At 41.8% G+C, this 19,145-nt stretch overlaps 12 non-coding genes across 12 annotated transcripts; all 12 read right to left on the minus strand.

Annotated features, from left to right (window-relative positions):
- Nucleotides 1-166: 166 nt before the first annotated feature.
- On the minus strand, nt 167-239 carry TRNAM-CAU (transfer RNA methionine (anticodon CAU)). Its single transcript has one exon. It is a non-coding gene; the product is annotated as a tRNA-Met (tRNA).
- Nucleotides 240-1,856: 1,617 nt separating this feature from the next.
- On the minus strand, nt 1,857-1,929 carry TRNAM-CAU (transfer RNA methionine (anticodon CAU)). Its single transcript has one exon. It is a non-coding gene; the product is annotated as a tRNA-Met (tRNA).
- A 1,617-nt stretch (nt 1,930-3,546) lies between these two features.
- On the minus strand, nt 3,547-3,619 carry TRNAM-CAU (transfer RNA methionine (anticodon CAU)). Its single transcript has one exon. It is a non-coding gene; the product is annotated as a tRNA-Met (tRNA).
- A 1,626-nt stretch (nt 3,620-5,245) lies between these two features.
- TRNAI-AAU (transfer RNA isoleucine (anticodon AAU)) lies at nt 5,246-5,318 on the minus strand. Its single transcript has one exon. It is a non-coding gene; the product is annotated as a tRNA-Ile (tRNA).
- Nucleotides 5,319-6,935: 1,617 nt separating this feature from the next.
- TRNAM-CAU (transfer RNA methionine (anticodon CAU)) lies at nt 6,936-7,008 on the minus strand. The gene has a single exon. It is a non-coding gene; the product is annotated as a tRNA-Met (tRNA).
- A 1,617-nt stretch (nt 7,009-8,625) lies between these two features.
- TRNAM-CAU (transfer RNA methionine (anticodon CAU)) lies at nt 8,626-8,698 on the minus strand. The gene has a single exon. It is a non-coding gene; the product is annotated as a tRNA-Met (tRNA).
- A 1,617-nt stretch (nt 8,699-10,315) lies between these two features.
- Nucleotides 10,316-10,388, minus strand: TRNAM-CAU (transfer RNA methionine (anticodon CAU)). The gene has a single exon. It is a non-coding gene; the product is annotated as a tRNA-Met (tRNA).
- A 1,626-nt stretch (nt 10,389-12,014) lies between these two features.
- Nucleotides 12,015-12,087, minus strand: TRNAM-CAU (transfer RNA methionine (anticodon CAU)). Its single transcript has one exon. It is a non-coding gene; the product is annotated as a tRNA-Met (tRNA).
- Nucleotides 12,088-13,707: 1,620 nt separating this feature from the next.
- TRNAM-CAU (transfer RNA methionine (anticodon CAU)) lies at nt 13,708-13,780 on the minus strand. Its single transcript has one exon. It is a non-coding gene; the product is annotated as a tRNA-Met (tRNA).
- A 1,620-nt stretch (nt 13,781-15,400) lies between these two features.
- TRNAM-CAU (transfer RNA methionine (anticodon CAU)) lies at nt 15,401-15,473 on the minus strand. Its single transcript has one exon. It is a non-coding gene; the product is annotated as a tRNA-Met (tRNA).
- Nucleotides 15,474-17,093: 1,620 nt separating this feature from the next.
- On the minus strand, nt 17,094-17,166 carry TRNAM-CAU (transfer RNA methionine (anticodon CAU)). Its single transcript has one exon. It is a non-coding gene; the product is annotated as a tRNA-Met (tRNA).
- A 1,620-nt stretch (nt 17,167-18,786) lies between these two features.
- On the minus strand, nt 18,787-18,859 carry TRNAM-CAU (transfer RNA methionine (anticodon CAU)). Its single transcript has one exon. It is a non-coding gene; the product is annotated as a tRNA-Met (tRNA).
- Between the last annotated feature and the right edge of the window lie 286 nt (nt 18,860-19,145).

Raw genomic sequence — 19,145 nt, forward strand, 5'->3', positions numbered from 1 at the left:
TCATTCTCAACCACCCCTTTTTACACTAAAGTGTCAAGGGACTCAACAACTCATGGGTCCGGTAAGTTATTTGGATTCCCATTTCCTTTCTAATGGAAAAAGTTGTAGAATTGAATGGAAAAGTTCTAAGTTGGTGACAAAATCTCTCGAGAAAAGGAGGGAACAGTGCCCCGTGTGAGGCTCGAACTCACGACCTTCAGATTATGAGACTGACGCGCTACCTACTGCGCTAACGAGGCAAGCTGTACCTGCAGATCTGCAGAAGTTTATTGTGCATAGCAGAAAACTTTTTTTTTTCATAATGTCACTGAGACATTAGTGCATCTTTTCCCATATGGTCTAGCGGTTAGGATTCCTGGCTCTCACCCAGGTGACCTGGGTTCGACTACCGGTATGGGAATGCATCTTTATCTTAGCTACTGCCACCATTCAAAGACTGACACGTGTTTTTCAATCAAAAATGTTTCTGGTAGATTTTCACTTTGCAACAAAAATACTTAACATTGGCGATGCATTATGACTTTTGCAAAAGATTTCCTTTTGTTTCATAGCTTAAGCCTTTTTCAACTACACAGTTTTACACAAAAGTGTCAAGGGACTCAACAAGCCATGTGTCCTGTCTGTCATTAGGGCTCCCATGTTCTTTCTAATCGGAAACAGTTTAGAACTGAATTGGAAAGTTCAGAGTTAGTGACAAAATCTCTTGAGAAAAGGAGGATGCCACGTGTGAGCAAAAAACTCATGATCTTCAAATTATTCAACTGACGTGCCAAAAACCTTGACCATGTAGCGTGTTTCAGCTCTTGTAATGTTGATGTTTTGTATTCAAAGCAAAACACTCTTTTTTTTTTTTTTACACCTGTCTTGCTGTTTACTGTACTGCTTACACCATGTGGAGAAAGACTTAGTTAGTATTCCTGGTTGACTGGTTCGATTCCTGCTATGGGAGAGACTTTTTTTTGGGGACTAGTGTCCACATTCCAAAGCCAACACGTGCCTTGCAGACAGAATCAGTTTAGGTTGGAACTGCTCTTTGCAGCCAAAAATGCAGACCACCAGGTTTTTTGGATATTTATTTGCACAAAAGCTTATTTGATGTCATATCTCAAACCATTCATATCTCTCACTTTTAATTCCTGGGTGTTAAGGGACTCAACAAGCCTTTATCCCTGTTTGTCATTGGAGCTCCCCTTCCATCAATTGGTGATGTTTTGCTACTGAATGGAAAAGAGCTGTGACTCTCTAGCCAAGATGGTGGCAAAATCAGTTAAGGAAACACGGTACCAGTGCCCCATGTGAGAATCGAACTCATGACCTTCAGATTACGAGACTGACGCGCTACCTGCTGCGCTAACGAGGCAAAATGCACGTAATAATCTGCGGAAGTTGCTTGTGCAAAGCAGTACACCTCTTTTTTTTCATATTGTAAGTGAGCTGGCAGTACATCTTCTCCCATATGGTCTAGCGGTTAGGATTCCTGGTTTTCACCCAGGCGGCCCGGGTTCGACTACTGGTATGGGAACGCATCCTTTTCTGCACCGCTGCCAACATTCAAAAACTGACGCGTGTTTTTTAGTCAAACGTATTTCAAGTAGGATTTGTTTTTTTCAGGCAAAAATGCTGAACGCCCGCGTTTTGGCACTTTATTCTGACCCTTCACACAAGATTCAATTTGGATTCGTAGCTCAACTCATTCTCAACCACCCCTTTTTACACTAAAGTGTCAAGGGACTCAACAACTCATGGGTCCGGTAAGTTATTTGGATTCCCATTTCCTTTCTAATGGAAAAAGTTGTAGAATTGAATGGAAAAGTTCTAAGTTGGTGACAAAATCTCTCGAGAAAAGGAGGGAACAGTGCCCCGTGTGAGGCTCGAACTCACGACCTTCAGATTATGAGACTGACGCGCTACCTACTGCGCTAACGAGGCAAGCTGTACCTGCAGATCTGCAGAAGTTTATTGTGCATAGCAGAAAACTTTTTTTTTTCATAATGTCACTGAGACATTAGTGCATCTTTTCCCATATGGTCTAGCGGTTAGGATTCCTGGCTCTCACCCAGGTGACCTGGGTTCGACTCCCGGTATGGGAATGCATCTTTATCTTAGCTACTGCCACCATTCAAAGACTGACACGTGTTTTTCAATCAAAAATGTTTCTGGTAGATTTTCACTTTGCAACAAAAATACTTAACATTGGCGATGCATTATGACTTTTGCAAAAGATTTCCTTTTGTTTCATAGCTTAAGCCTTTTTCAACTACACAGTTTTACACAAAAGTGTCAAGGGACTCAACAAGCCATGTGTCCTGTCTGTCATTAGGGCTCCCATGTTCTTTCTAATCGGAAACAGTTTAGAACTGAATTGGAAAGTTCAGAGTTAGTGACAAAATCTCTTGAGAAAAGGAGGATGCCACGTGTGAGCAAAAAACTCATGATCTTCAAATTATTCAACTGACGTGCCAAAAACCTTGACCATGTAGCGTGTTTCAGCTCTTGTAATGTTGATGTTTTGTATTCAAAGCAAAACACTCTTTTTTTTTTTTTTACACCTGTCTTGCTGTTTACTGTACTGCTTACACCATGTGGAGAAAGACTTAGTTAGTATTCCTGGTTGACTGGTTCGATTCCTGCTATGGGAGAGACTTTTTTTTGGGGACTAGTGTCCACATTCCAAAGCCAACACGTGCCTTGCAGACAGAATCAGTTTAGGTTGGAACTGCTCTTTGCAGCCAAAAATGCAGACCACCAGGTTTTTTGGATATTTATTTGCACAAAAGCTTATTTGATGTCATATCTCAAACCATTCATATCTCTCACTTTTAATTCCTGGGTGTTAAGGGACTCAACAAGCCTTTATCCCTGTTTGTCATTGGAGCTCCCCTTCCATCAATTGGTGATGTTTTGCTACTGAATGGAAAAGAGCTGTGACTCTCTAGCCAAGATGGTGGCAAAATCAGTTAAGGAAACACGGTACCAGTGCCCCATGTGAGAATCGAACTCATGACCTTCAGATTACGAGACTGACGCGCTACCTGCTGCGCTAACGAGGCAAAATGCACGTAATAATCTGCGGAAGTTGCTTGTGCAAAGCAGTACACCTCTTTTTTTTCATATTGTAAGTGAGCTGGCAGTACATCTTCTCCCATATGGTCTAGCGGTTAGGATTCCTGGTTTTCACCCAGGCGGCCCGGGTTCGACTACTGGTATGGGAACGCATCCTTTTCTGCACCGCTGCCAACATTCAAAAACTGACGCGTGTTTTTTAGTCAAACGTATTTCAAGTAGGATTTGTTTTTTTCAGGCAAAAATGCTGAACGCCCGCGTTTTGGCACTTTATTCTGACCCTTCACACAAGATTCAATTTGGATTCGTAGCTCAACTCATTCTCAACCACCCCTTTTTACACTAAAGTGTCAAGGGACTCAACAACTCATGGGTCCGGTAAGTTATTTGGATTCCCATTTCCTTTCTAATGGAAAAAGTTGTAGAATTGAATGGAAAAGTTCTAAGTTGGTGACAAAATCTCTCGAGAAAAGGAGGGAACAGTGCCCCGTGTGAGGCTCGAACTCACGACCTTCAGATTATGAGACTGACGCGCTACCTACTGCGCTAACGAGGCAAGCTGTACCTGCAGATCTGCAGAAGTTTATTGTGCATAGCAGAAAACTTTTTTTTTTCATAATGTCACTGAGACATTAGTGCATCTTTTCCCATATGGTCTAGCGGTTAGGATTCCTGGCTCTCACCCAGGTGACCTGGGTTCGACTACCGGTATGGGAATGCATCTTTATCTTAGCTACTGCCACCATTCAAAGACTGACACGTGTTTTTCAATCAAAAATGTTTCTGGTAGATTTTCACTTTGCAACAAAAATACTTAACATTGGCGATGCATTATGACTTTTGCAAAAGATTTCCTTTTGTTTCATAGCTTAAGCCTTTTTCAACTACACAGTTTTACACAAAAGTGTCAAGGGACTCAACAAGCCATGTGTCCTGTCTGTCATTAGGGCTCCCATGTTCTTTCTAATCGGAAACAGTTTAGAACTGAATTGGAAAGTTCAGAGTTAGTGACAAAATCTCTTGAGAAAAGGAGGATGCCACGTGTGAGCAAAAAACTCATGATCTTCAAATTATTCAACTGACGTGCCAAAAACCTTGACCATGTAGCGTGTTTCAGCTCTTGTAATGTTGATGTTTTGTATTCAAAGCAAAACACTCTTTTTTTTTTTTTTTTTTTTTTTACACCTGTCTTGCTGTTTACTGTACTGCTTACACCATGTGGAGAAAGACTTAGTTAGTATTCCTGGTTGACTGGTTCGATTCCTGCTATGGGAGAGACTTTTTTTTGGGGACTAGTGTCCACATTCCAAAGCCAACACGTGCCTTGCAGACAGAATCAGTTTAGGTTGGAACTGCTCTTTGCAGCCAAAAATGCAGACCACCAGGTTTTTTGGATATTTATTTGCACAAAAGCTTATTTGATGTCATATCTCAAACCATTCATATCTCTCACTTTTAATTCCTGGGTGTTAAGGGACTCAACAAGCCTTTATCCCTGTTTGTCATTGGAGCTCCCCTTCCATCAATTGGTGATGTTTTGCTACTGAATGGAAAAGAGCTGTGACTCTCTAGCCAAGATGGTGGCAAAATCAGTTAAGGAAACACGGTACCAGTGCCCCATGTGAGAATCGAACTCATGACCTTCAGATTACGAGACTGACGCGCTACCTGCTGCGCTAACGAGGCAAAATGCACGTAATAATCTGCGGAAGTTGCTTGTGCAAAGCAGTACACCTCTTTTTTTTCATATTGTAAGTGAGCTGGCAGTACATCTTCTCCCATATGGTCTAGCGGTTAGGATTCCTGGTTTTCACCCAGGCGGCCCGGGTTCGACTACTGGTATGGGAACGCATCCTTTTCTGCACCGCTGCCAACATTCAAAAACTGACGCGTGTTTTTTAGTCAAACGTATTTCAAGTAGGATTTGTTTTTTTCAGGCAAAAATGCTGAACGCCCGCGTTTTGGCACTTCATTCTGACCCTTCACACAAGATTCAATTTGGATTCGTAGCTCAACTCATTCTCAACCACCCCTTTTTACACTAAAGTGTCAAGGGACTCAACAACTCATGGGTCCGGTAAGTTATTTGGATTCCCATTTCCTTTCTAATGGAAAAAGTTGTAGAATTGAATGGAAAAGTTCTAAGTTGGTGACAAAATCTCTCGAGAAAAGGAGGGAACAGTGCCCCGTGTGAGGCTCGAACTCACGACCTTCAGATTATTAGACTGACGCGCTACCTACTGCGCTAACGAGGCAAGCTGTACCTGCAGATCTGCAGAAGTTTATTGTGCATAGCAGAAAACTTTTTTTTTTCATAATGTCACTGAGACATTAGTGCATATTTTCCCATATGGTCTAGCGGTTAGGATTCCTGGCTCTCACCCAGGTGGCCTGGGTTTGACTCCCGGTATGGGAATGCATCTTTATCTTAGCTACTGCCACCATTCAAAGACTGACACGTGTTTTTCAATCAAAAATGTTTCTGGTAGATTTTCACTTTGCAACAAAAATACTTAACATTGGCGATGCATTATGACTTTTGCAAAAGATTTCCTTTTGTTTCATAGCTTAAGCCTTTTTCAACTACACAGTTTTACACAAAAGTGTCAAGGGACTCAACAAGCCATGTGTCCTGTCTGTCATTAGGGCTCCCATGTTCTTTCTAATCGGAAACAGTTTAGAACTGAATTGGAAAGTTCAGAGTTAGTGACAAAATCTCTTGAGAAAAGGAGGATGCCACGTGTGAGCAAAAAACTCATGATCTTCAAATTATTCAACTGACGTGCCAAAAACCTTGACCATGTAGCGTGTTTCAGCTCTTGTAATGTTGATGTTTTGTATTCAAAGCAAAACACTCTTTTTTTTTTTTTTACACCTGTCTTGCTGTTTACTGTACTGCTTACACCATGTGGAGAAAGACTTAGTTAGTATTCCTGGTTGACTGGTTCGATTCCTGCTATGGGAGAGACTTTTTTTTGGGGACTAGTGTCCACATTCCAAAGCCAACACGTGCCTTGCAGACAGAATCAGTTTAGGTTGGAACTGCTCTTTGCAGCCAAAAATGCAGACCACCAGGTTTTTTGGATATTTATTTGCACAAAAGCTTATTTGATGTCATATCTCAAACCATTCATATCTCTCACTTTTAATTCCTGGGTGTTAAGGGACTCAACAAGCCTTTATCCCTGTTTGTCATTGGAGCTCCCCTTCCATCAATTGGTGATGTTTTGCTACTGAATGGAAAAGAGCTGTGACTCTCTAGCCAAGATGGTGGCAAAATCAGTTAAGGAAACACGGTACCAGTGCCCCATGTGAGAATCGAACTCATGACCTTCAGATTACGAGACTGACGCGCTACCTGCTGCGCTAACGAGGCAAAATGCACGTAATAATCTACGGAAGTTGCTTGTGCAAAGCAGTACACCTCTTTTTTTTCATATTGTAAGTGAGCTGGCAGTACATCTTCTCCCATATGGTCTAGCGGTTAGGATTCCTGGTTTTCACCCAGGCGGCCCGGGTTCGACTACTGGTATGGGAACGCATCCTTTTCTGCACCGCTGCCAACATTCAAAAACTGACGCGTGTTTTTTAGTCAAACGTATTTCAAGTAGGATTTGTTTTTTTCAGGCAAAAATGCTGAACGCCCGCGTTTTGGCACTTTATTCTGACCCTTCACACAAGATTCAATTTGGATTCGTAGCTCAACTCATTCTCAACCACCCCTTTTTACACTAAAGTGTCAAGGGACTCAACAACTCATGGGTCCGGTAAGTTATTTGGATTCCCATTTCCTTTCTAATGGAAAAAGTTGTAGAATTGAATGGAAAAGTTCTAAGTTGGTGACAAAATCTCTCGAGAAAAGGAGGGAACAGTGCCCCGTGTGAGGCTCGAACTCACGACCTTCAGATTATGAGACTGACGCGCTACCTACTGCGCTAACGAGGCAAGCTGTACCTGCAGATCTGCAGAAGTTTATTGTGCATAGCAGAAAACTTTTTTTTTTCATAATGTCACTGAGACATTAGTGCATCTTTTCCCATATGGTCTAGCGGTTAGGATTCCTGGCTCTCACCCAGGTGACCTGGGTTCGACTCCCGGTATGGGAATGCATCTTTATCTTAGCTACTGCCACCATTCAAAGACTGACACGTGTTTTTCAATCAAAAATGTTTCTGGTAGATTTTCACTTTGCAACAAAAATACTTAACATTGGCGATGCATTATGACTTTTGCAAAAGATTTCCTTTTGTTTCATAGCTTAAGCCTTTTTCAACTACACAGTTTTACACAAAAGTGTCAAGGGACTCAACAAGCCATGTGTCCTGTCTGTCATTAGGGCTCCCATGTTCTTTCTAATCGGAAACAGTTTAGAACTGAATTGGAAAGTTCAGAGTTAGTGACAAAATCTCTTGAGAAAAGGAGGATGCCACGTGTGAGCAAAAAACTCATGATCTTCAAATTATTCAACTGACGTGCCAAAAACCTTGACCATGTAGCGTGTTTCAGCTCTTGTAATGTTGATGTTTTGTATTCAAAGCAAAACACTCTTTTTTTTTTTTTTACACCTGTCTTGCTGTTTACTGTACTGCTTACACCATGTGGAGAAAGACTTAGTTAGTATTCCTGGTTGACTGGTTCGATTCCTGCTATGGGAGAGACTTTTTTTTGGGGACTAGTGTCCACATTCCAAAGCCAACACGTGCCTTGCAGACAGAATCAGTTTAGGTTGGAACTGCTCTTTGCAGCCAAAAATGCAGACCACCAGGTTTTTTGGATATTTATTTGCACAAAAGCTTATTTGATGTCATATCTCAAACCATTCATATCTCTCACTTTTAATTCCTGGGTGTTAAGGGACTCAACAAGCCTTTATCCCTGTTTGTCATTGGAGCTCCCCTTCCATCAATTGGTGATGTTTTGCTACTGAATGGAAAAGAGCTGTGACTCTCTAGCCAAGATGGTGGCAAAATCAGTTAAGGAAACACGGTACCAGTGCCCCATGTGAGAATCGAACTCATGACCTTCAGATTACGAGACTGACGCGCTACCTGCTGCGCTAACGAGGCAAAATGCACGTAATAATCTACGGAAGTTGCTTGTGCAAAGCAGTACACCTCTTTTTTTTCATATTGTAAGTGAGCTGGCAGTACATCTTCTCCCATATGGTCTAGCGGTTAGGATTCCTGGTTTTCACCCAGGCGGCCCGGGTTCGACTACTGGTATGGGAACGCATCCTTTTCTGCACCGCTGCCAACATTCAAAAACTGACGCGTGTTTTTTAGTCAAACGTATTTCAAGTAGGATTTGTTTTTTTCAGGCAAAAATGCTGAACGCCCGCGTTTTGGCACTTTATTCTGACCCTTCACACAAGATTCAATTTGGATTCGTAGCTCAACTCATTCTCAACCACCCCTTTTTACACTAAAGTGTCAAGGGACTCAACAACTCATGGGTCCGGTAAGTTATTTGGATTCCCATTTCCTTTCTAATGGAAAAAGTTGTAGAATTGAATGGAAAAGTTCTAAGTTGGTGACAAAATCTCTCGAGAAAAGGAGGGAACAGTGCCCCGTGTGAGGCTCGAACTCACGACCTTCAGATTATGAGACTGACGCGCTACCTACTGCGCTAACGAGGCAAGCTGTACCTGCAGATCTGCAGAAGTTTATTGTGCATAGCAGAAAACTTTTTTTTTTCATAATGTCACTGAGACATTAGTGCATCTTTTCCCATATGGTCTAGCGGTTAGGATTCCTGGCTCTCACCCAGGTGACCTGGGTTCGACTCCCGGTATGGGAATGCATCTTTATCTTAGCTACTGCCACCATTCAAAGACTGACACGTGTTTTTCAATCAAAAATGTTTCTGGTAGATTTTCACTTTGCAACAAAAATACTTAACATTGGCGATGCATTATGACTTTTGCAAAAGATTTCCTTTTGTTTCATAGCTTAAGCCTTTTTCAACTACACAGTTTTACACAAAAGTGTCAAGGGACTCAACAAGCCATGTGTCCTGTCTGTCATTAGGGCTCCCATGTTCTTTCTAATCGGAAACAGTTTAGAACTGAATTGGAAAGTTCAGAGTTAGTGACAAAATCTCTTGAGAAAAGGAGGATGCCACGTGTGAGCAAAAAACTCATGATCTTCAAATTATTCAACTGACGTGCCAAAAACCTTGACCATGTAGCGTGTTTCAGCTCTTGTAATGTTGATGTTTTGTATTCAAAGCAAAACACTCTTTTTTTTTTTTTTACACCTGTCTTGCTGTTTACTGTACTGCTTACACCATGTGGAGAAAGACTTAGTTAGTATTCCTGGTTGACTGGTTCGATTCCTGCTATGGGAGAGACTTTTTTTTGGGGACTAGTGTCCACATTCCAAAGCCAACACGTGCCTTGCAGACAGAATCAGTTTAGGTTGGAACTGCTCTTTGCAGCCAAAAATGCAGACCACCAGGTTTTTTGGATATTTATTTGCACAAAAGCTTATTTGATGTCATATCTCAAACCATTCATATCTCTCACTTTTAATTCCTGGGTGTTAAGGGACTCAACAAGCCTTTATCCCTGTTTGTCATTGGAGCTCCCCTTCCATCAATTGGTGATGTTTTGCTACTGAATGGAAAAGAGCTGTGACTCTCTAGCCAAGATGGTGGCAAAATCAGTTAAGGAAACACGGTACCAGTGCCCCATGTGAGAATCGAACTCATGACCTTCAGATTACGAGACTGACGCGCTACCTGCTGCGCTAACGAGGCAAAATGCACGTAATAATCTGCGGAAGTTGCTTGTGCAAAGCAGTACACCTCTTTTTTTTCATATTGTAAGTGAGCTGGCAGTACATCTTCTCCCATATGGTCTAGCGGTTAGGATTCCTGGTTTTCACCCAGGCGGCCCGGGTTCGACTACTGGTATGGGAACGCATCCTTTTCTGCACCGCTGCCAACATTCAAAAACTGACGCGTGTTTTTTAGTCAAACGTATTTCAAGTAGGATTTGTTTTTTTCAGGCAAAAATGCTGAACGCCCGCGTTTTGGCACTTTATTCTGACCCTTCACACAAGATTCAATTTGGATTCGTAGCTCAACTCATTCTCAACCACCCCTTTTTACACTAAAGTGTCAAGGGACTCAACAACTCATGGGTCCGGTAAGTTATTTGGATTCCCATTTCCTTTCTAATGGAAAAAGTTGTAGAATTGAATGGAAAAGTTCTAAGTTGGTGACAAAATCTCTCGAGAAAAGGAGGGAACAGTGCCCCGTGTGAGGCTCGAACTCACGACCTTCAGATTATGAGACTGACGCGCTACCTACTGCGCTAACGAGGCAAGCTGTACCTGCAGATCTGCAGAAGTTTATTGTGCATAGCAGAAAACTTTTTTTTTTCATAATGTCACTGAGACATTAGTGCATCTTTTCCCATATGGTCTAGCGGTTAGGATTCCTGGCTCTCACCCAGGTGACCTGGGTTCGACTACCGGTATGGGAATGCATCTTTATCTTAGCTACTGCCACCATTCAAAGACTGACACGTGTTTTTCAATCAAAAATGTTTCTGGTAGATTTTCACTTTGCAACAAAAATACTTAACATTGGCGATGCATTATGACTTTTGCAAAAGATTTCCTTTTGTTTCATAGCTTAAGCCTTTTTCAACTACACAGTTTTACACAAAAGTGTCAAGGGACTCAACAAGCCATGTGTCCTGTCTGTCATTAGGGCTCCCATGTTCTTTCTAATCAGAAACAGTTTAGAACTGAATTGGAAAGTTCAGAGTTAGTGACAAAATCTCTTGAGAAAAGGAGGATGCCACGTGTGAGCAAAAAACTCATGATCTTCAAATTATTCAACTGACGTGCCAAAAACCTTGACCATGTAGCGTGTTTCAGCTCTTGTAATGTTGATGTTTTGTATTCAAAGCAAAACACTCTTTTTTTTTTTTTTTTTTTTTTTACACCTGTCTTGCTGTTTACTGTACTGCTTACACCATGTGGAGAAAGACTTAGTTAGTATTCCTGGTTGACTGGTTCGATTCCTGCTATGGGAGAGACTTTTTTTTGGGGACTAGTGTCCACATTCCAAAGCCAACACGTGCCTTGCAGACAGAATCAGTTTAGGTTGGAACTGCTCTTTGCAGCCAAAAATGCAGACCACCAGGTTTTTTGGATATTTATTTGCACAAAAGCTTATTTGATGTCATATCTCAAACCATTCATATCTCTCACTTTTAATTCCTGGGTGTTAAGGGACTCAACAAGCCTTTATCCCTGTTTGTCATTGGAGCTCCCCTTCCATCAATTGGTGATGTTTTGCTACTGAATGGAAAAGAGCTGTGACTCTCTAGCCAAGATGGTGGCAAAATCAGTTAAGGAAACATGGTACCAGTGCCCCATGTGAGAATCGAACTCATGACCTTCAGATTACGAGACTGACGCGCTACCTGCTGCGCTAACGAGGCAAAATGCACGTAATAATCTGCGGAAGTTGCTTGTGCAAAGCAGTACACCTCTTTTTTTTCATATTGTAAGTGAGCTGGCAGTACATCTTCTCCCATATGGTCTAGCGGTTAGGATTCCTGGTTTTCACCCAGGCGGCCCGGGTTCGACTACTGGTATGGGAACGCATCCTTTTCTGCACCGCTGACAACATTCAAAAACTGACGCGTGTTTTTTAGTCAAACGTATTTCAAGTAGGATTTGTTTTTTTCAGGCAAAAATGCTGAACGCCCGCGTTTTGGCACTTCATTCTGACCCTTCACACAAGATTCAATTTGGATTCGTAGCTCAACTCATTCTCAACCACCCCTTTTTACACTAAAGTGTCAAGGGACTCAACAACTCATGGGTCCGGTAAGTTATTTGGATTCCCATTTCCTTTCTAATGGAAAAAGTTGTAGAATTGAATGGAAAAGTTCTAAGTTGGTGACAAAATCTCTCGAGAAAAGGAGGGAACAGTGCCCCGTGTGAGGCTCGAACTCACGACCTTCAGATTATGAGACTGATGCGCTACCTACTGCGCTAACGAGGCAAGCTGTACCTGCAGATCTGCAGAAGTTTATTGTGCATAGCAGAAAACTTTTTTTTTTCATAATGTCACTGAGACATTAGTGCATATTTTCCCATATGGTCTAGCGGTTAGGATTCCTGGCTCTCACCCAGGTGGCCTGGGTTCGACTCCCGGTATGGGAATGCATCTTTATCTTAGCTACTGCCACCATTTAAAGACTGACACGTGTTTTTCAATCAAAAATGTTTCTGGTAGATTTTCACTTTGCAACAAAAATACTTAACATTGGCGATGCATTATGACTTTTGCAAAAGATTTCCTTTTGTTTCATAGCTTAAGCCTTTTTCAACTACACAGTTTTACACAAAAGTGTCAAGGGACTCAACAAGCCATGTGTCCTGTCTGTCATTAGGGCTCCCATGTTCTTTCTAATCGGAAACAGTTTAGAACTGAATTGGAAAGTTCAGAGTTAGTGACAAAATCTCTTGAGAAAAGGAGGATGCCACGTGTGAGCAAAAAACTCATGATCTTCAAATTATTCAACTGACGTGCCAAAAACCTTGACCATGTAGCGTGTTTCAGCTCTTGTAATGTTGATGTTTTGTATTCAAAGCAAAACACTCTTTTTTTTTTTTTTTTTACACCTGTCTTGCTGTTTACTGTACTGCTTACACCATGTGGAGAAAGACTTAGTTAGTATTCCTGGTTGACTGGTTCGATTCCTGCTATGGGAGAGACTTTTTTTTGGGGACTAGTGTCCACATTCCAAAGCCAACACGTGCCTTGCAGACAGAATCAGTTTAGGTTGGAACTGCTCTTTGCAGCCAAAAATGCAGACCACCAGGTTTTTTGGATATTTATTTGCACAAAAGCTTATTTGATGTCATATCTCAAACCATTCATATCTCTCACTTTTAATTCCTGGGTGTTAAGGGACTCAACAAGCCTTTATCCCTGTTTGTCATTGGAGCTCCCCTTCCATCAATTGGTGATGTTTTGCTACTGAATGGAAAAGAGCTGTGACTCTCTAGCCAAGATGGTGGCAAAATCAGTTAAGGAAACATGGTACCAGTGCCCCATGTGAGAATCGAACTCATGACCTTCAGATTACGAGACTGACGCGCTACCTGCTGCGCTAACGAGGCAAAATGCACATAATAATCTGCGGAAGTTGCTTGTGCAAAGCAGTACACCTCTTTTTTTTCATATTGTAAGTGAGCTGGCAGTACATCTTCTCCCATATGGTCTAGCGGTTAGGATTCCTGGTTTTCACCCAGGCGGCCCGGGTTCGACTACTAGTATGGGAACGCATCCTTTTCTGCACCGCTGCCAACATTCAAAAACTGACGCGTGTTTTTTAGTCAAACGTATTTCAAGTAGGATTTGTTTTTTTCAGGCAAAAATGCTGAACGCCCGCGTTTTGGCACTTCATTCTGACCCTTCACACAAGATTCAATTTGGATTCGTAGCTCAACTCATTCTCAACCACCCCTTTTTACACTAAAGTGTCAAGGGACTCAACAACTCATGGGTCCGGTAAGTTATTTGGATTCCCATTTCCTTTCTAATGGAAAAAGTTGTAGAATTGAATGGAAAAGTTCTAAGTTGGTGACAAAATCTCTCGAGAAAAGGAGGGAACAGTGCCCCGTGTGAGGCTCGAACTCACGACCTTCAGATTATGAGACTGATGCGCTACCTACTGCGCTAACGAGGCAAGCTGTACCTGCAGATCTGCAGAAGTTTATTGTGCATAGCAGAAAACTTTTTTTTTTCATAATGTCACTGAGACATTAGTGCATATTTTCCCATATGGTCTAGCGGTTAGGATTCCTGGCTCTCACCCAGGTGGCCTGGGTTCGACTCCCGGTATGGGAATGCATCTTTATCTTAGCTACTGCCACCATTTAAAGACTGACACGTGTTTTTCAATCAAAAATGTTTCTGGTAGATTTTCACTTTGCAACAAAAATACTTAACATTGGCGATGCATTATGACTTTTGCAAAAGATTTCCTTTTGTTTCATAGCTTAAGCCTTTTTCAACTACACAGTTTTACACAAAAGTGTCAAGGGACTCAACAAGCCATGTGTCCTGTCTGTCATTAGGGCTCCCATGTTCTTTCTAATCGGAAACAGTTTAGAACTGAATTGGAAAGTTCAGAGTTAGTGACAAAATCTCTTGAGAAAAGGAGGATGCCACGTGTGAGCAAAAAACTCATGATCTTCAAATTATTCAACTGACGTGCCAAAAACCTTGACCATGTAGCGTGTTTCAGCTCTTGTAATGTTGATGTTTTGTATTCAAAGCAAAACACTCTTTTTTTTTTTTTTTTTACACCTGTCTTGCTGTTTACTGTACTGCTTACACCATGTGGAGAAAGACTTAGTTAGTATTCCTGGTTGACTGGTTCGATTCCTGCTATGGGAGAGACTTTTTTTTGGGGACTAGTGTCCACATTCCAAAGCCAACACGTGCCTTGCAGACAGAATCAGTTTAGGTTGGAACTGCTCTTTGCAGCCAAAAATGCAGACCACCAGGTTTTTTGGATATTTATTTGCACAAAAGCTTATTTGATGTCATATCTCAAACCATTCATATCTCTCACTTTTAATTCCTGGGTGTTAAGGGACTCAACAAGCCTTTATCCCTGTTTGTCATTGGAGCTCCCCTTCCATCAATTGGTGATGTTTTGCTACTGAATGGAAAAGAGCTGTGACTCTCTAGCCAAGATGGTGGCAAAATCAGTTAAGGAAACATGGTACCAGTGCCCCATGTGAGAATCGAACTCATGACCTTCAGATTACGAGACTGACGCGCTACCTGCTGCGCTAACGAGGCAAAATGCACGTAATAATCTGCGGAAGTTGCTTGTGCAAAGCAGTACACCTCTTTTTTTTCATATTGTAAGTGAGCTGGCAGTACATCTTCTCCCATATGGTCTAGCGGTTAGGATTCCTGGTTTTCACCCAGGCGGCCCGGGTTCGACTACTGGTATGGGAACGCATCCTTTTCTGCACCGCTGACAACATTCAAAAACTGACGCGTGTTTTTTAGTCAAACGTATTTCAAGTAGGATTTGTTTTTTTCAGGCAAAAATGCTGAACGCCCGCGTTTTGGCACTTCATTCTGACCCTTCACACAAGATTCAATTTGGATTCGTAGCTCAACTCATTCTCAACCACCCCTTTTTACACTAAAGTGTCAAGGGACTCAACAACTCATGGGTCCGGTAAGTTATTTGGATTCCCATTTCCTTTCTAATGGAAAAAGTTGTAGAATTGAATGGAAAAGTTCTAAGTTGGTGACAAAATCTCTCGAGAAAAGGAGGGAACAGTGCCCCGTGTGAGGCTCGAACTCACGACCTTCAGATTATGAGACTGATGCGCTACCTACTGCGCTAACGAGGCAAGCTGTACCTGCAGATCTGCAGAAGTTTATTGTGCATAGCAGAAAACTTTTTTTTTTCATAATGTCACTGAGACATTAGTGCATATTTTCCCATATGGTCTAGCGGTTAGGATTCCTGGCTCTCACCCAGGTGGCCTGGGTTCGACTCCCGGTATGGGAATGCATCTTTATCTTAGCTACTGCCACCATTTAAAGACTGACACGTGTTTTTCAATCAAAAATGTTTCTGGTAGATTTTCACTTTGCAACAAAAATACTTAACATTGGCGATGCATTATGACTTTTGCAAAAGATTTCCTTTTGTTTCATAGCTTAAGCCTTTTTCAACTACACAGTTTTACACAAAAGTGTCAAGGGACTCAACAAGCCATGTGTCCTGTCTGTCATTAGGGCTCCCATGTTCTTTCTAATCGGAAACAGTTTAGAACTGAATTGGAAAGTTCAGAGTTAGTGACAAAATCTCTTGAGAAAAGGAGGATGCCACGTGTGAGCAAAAAACTCATGATCTTCAAATTATTCAACTGACGTGCCAAAAACCTTGACCATGTAGCGTGTTTCAGCTCTTGTAATGTTGATGTTTTGTATTCAAAGCAAAACACTCTTTTTTTTTTTTTTTTTACACCTGTCTTGCTGTTTACTGTACTGCTTACACCATGTGGAGAAAGACTTAGTTAGTATTCCTGGTTGACTGGTTCGATTCCTGCTATGGGAGAGACTTTTTTTTGGGGACTAGTGTCCACATTCCAAAGCCAACACGTGCCTTGCAGACAGAATCAGTTTAGGTTGGAACTGCTCTTTGCAGCCAAAAATGCAGACCACCAGGTTTTTTGGATATTTATTTGCACAAAAGCTTATTTGATGTCATATCTCAAACCATTCATATCTCTCACTTTTAATTCCTGGGTGTTAAGGGACTCAACAAGCCTTTATCCCTGTTTGTCATTGGAGCTCCCCTTCCATCAATTGGTGATGTTTTGCTACTGAATGGAAAAGAGCTGTGACTCTCCAGCCAAGATGGTGGCAAAATCAGTTAAGGAAACATGGTACCAGTGCCCCATGTGAGAATCGAACTCATGACCTTCAGATTACGAGACTGACGCGCTACCTGCTGCGCTAACGAGGCAAAATGCACATAATAATCTGCGGAAGTTGCTTGTGCAAAGCAGTACACCTCTTTTTTTTCATATTGTAAGTGAGCTGGCAGTACATCTTCTCCCATATGGTCTAGCGGTTAGGATTCCTGGTTTTCACCCAGGCGGCCCGGGTTCGACTACTAGTATGGGAACGCATCCTTTTCTGCACCGCTGCCAACATTCAAAAACTGACGCGTGTTTTTTAGTCAAACGTATTTCAAGTAGGATTTGTTTTTTTCAGGCAAAAATGCTGAACGCCCGCGTTTTGGCACTTCATTCTGACCCTTCACACAAGATTCAATTTGGATTCGTAGCTCAACTCATTCTCAACCACCCCTTTTTACACTAAAGTGTCAAGGGACTCAACAACTCATGGGTCCGGTAAGTTATTTGGATTCCCATTTCCTTTCTAATGGAAAAAGTTGTAGAATTGAATGGAAAAGTTCTAAGTTGGTGACAAAATCTCTCGAGAAAAGGAGGGAACAGTGCCCCGTGTGAGGCTCGAACTCACGACCTTCAGATTATGAGACTGATGCGCTACCTACTGCGCTAACGAGGCAAGCTGTACCTGCAGATCTGCAGAAGTTTATTGTGCATAGCAGAAAACTTTTTTTTTTCATAATGTCACTGAGACATTAGTGCATATTTTCCCATATGGTCTAGCGGTTAGGATTCCTGGCTCTCACCCAGGTGGCCTGGGTTCGACTCCCGGTATGGGAATGCATCTTTATCTTAGCTACTGCCACCATTTAAAGACTGACACGTGTTTTTCAATCAAAAATGTTTCTGGTAGATTTTCACTTTGCAACAAAAATACTTAACATTGGCGATGCATTATGACTTTTGCAAAAGATTTCCTTTTGTTTCATAGCTTAAGCCTTTTTCAACTACACAGTTTTACACAAAAGTGTCAAGGGACTCAACAAGCCATGTGTCCTGTCTGTCATTAGGGCTCCCATGTTCTTTCTAATCGGAAACAGTTTAGAACTGAATTGGAAAGTTCAGAGTTAGTGACAAAATCTCTTGAGAAAAGGAGGATGCCACGTGTGAGCAAAAAACTCATGATCTTCAAATTATTCAACTGACGTGCCAAAAACCTTGACCATGTAGCGTGTTTCAGCTCTTGTAATGTTGATGTTTTGTATTCAAAGCAAAACACTCTTTTTTTTTTTTTTTTTACACCTGTCTTGCTGTTTACTGTACTGCTTACACCATGTGGAGAAAGACTTAGTTAGTATTCCTGGTTGACTGGTTCGATTCCTGCTATGGGAGAGACTTTTTTTTGGGGACTAGTGTCCACATTCCAAAGCCAACACGTGCCTTGCAGACAGAATCAGTTTAGGTTGGAACTGCTCTTTGCAGCCAAAAATGCAGACCACCAGGTTTTTTGGATATTTATTTGCACAAAAGCTTATTTGATGTCATATCTCAAACCATTCATATCTCTCACTTTTAATTCCTGGGTGTTAAGGGACTCAACAAGCCTTTATCCCTGTTTGTCATTGGAGCTCCCCTTCCATCAATTGGTGATGTTTTGCTACTGAATGGAAAAGAGCTGTGACTCTCTAGCCAAGATGGTGGCAAAATCAGTTAAGGAAACATGGTACCAGTGCCCCATGTGAGAATCGAACTCATGACCTTCAGATTACGAGACTGACGCGCTACCTGCTGCGCTAACGAGGCAAAATGCACGTAATAATCTGCGGAAGTTGCTTGTGCAAAGCAGTACACCTCTTTTTTTTCATATTGTAAGTGAGCTGGCAGTACATCTTCTCCCATATGGTCTAGCGGTTAGGATTCCTGGTTTTCACCCAGGCGGCCCGGGTTCGACTACTGGTATGGGAACGCATCCTTTTCTGCACCGCTGCCAACATTCAAAAACTGACGCGTGTTTTTTAGTCAAACGTATTTCAAGTAGGATTTGTTTTTTTCAGGCAAAAATGCTGAACGCCCGCGTTTTGGCACTTCATTCTGACCCTTCACACAAGATTCAATTTGGATTCGTAGCTCAACTCATTCTCAACCACCCCTTTTTACACTAAAGTGTCAAGGGACTCAACAACTCATGGGTCCGGTAAGTTATTTGGATTCCCATTTCCTTTCTAATGGAAAAAGTTGTAGAATTGAATGGAAAAGTTCTAAGTTGGTGACAAAATCTCTCGAGAAAAGGAGGGAACAGTGCCCCGTGTGAGGCTCGAACTCACGACCTTCAGATTATGAGACTGATGCGCTACCTACTGCGCTAACGAGGCAAGCTGTACCTGCAGATCTGCAGAAGTTTATTGTGCATAGCAGAAAACTTTTTTTTTTCATAATGTCACTGAGACATTAGTGCATATTTTCCCATATGGTCTAGCGGTTAGGATTCCTGGCTCTCACCCAGGTGGCCTGGGTTCGACTCCCGGTATGGGAATGCATCTTTATCTTAGCTACTGCCACCATTTAAAGACTGACACGTGTTTTTCAATCAAAAATGTTTCTGGTAGATTTTCACTTTGCAACAAAAATACTTAACATTGGCGATGCATTATGACTTTT

This window comes from Phyllobates terribilis, unplaced genomic scaffold (genome assembly GCF_046119375.1).
Source record: "Phyllobates terribilis strain yellow unplaced genomic scaffold, ASM4611937v1 Scaffold_11__3_contigs__length_659146591, whole genome shotgun sequence".
NCBI lineage: Eukaryota > Metazoa > Chordata > Amphibia > Anura > Dendrobatidae > Phyllobates > Phyllobates terribilis.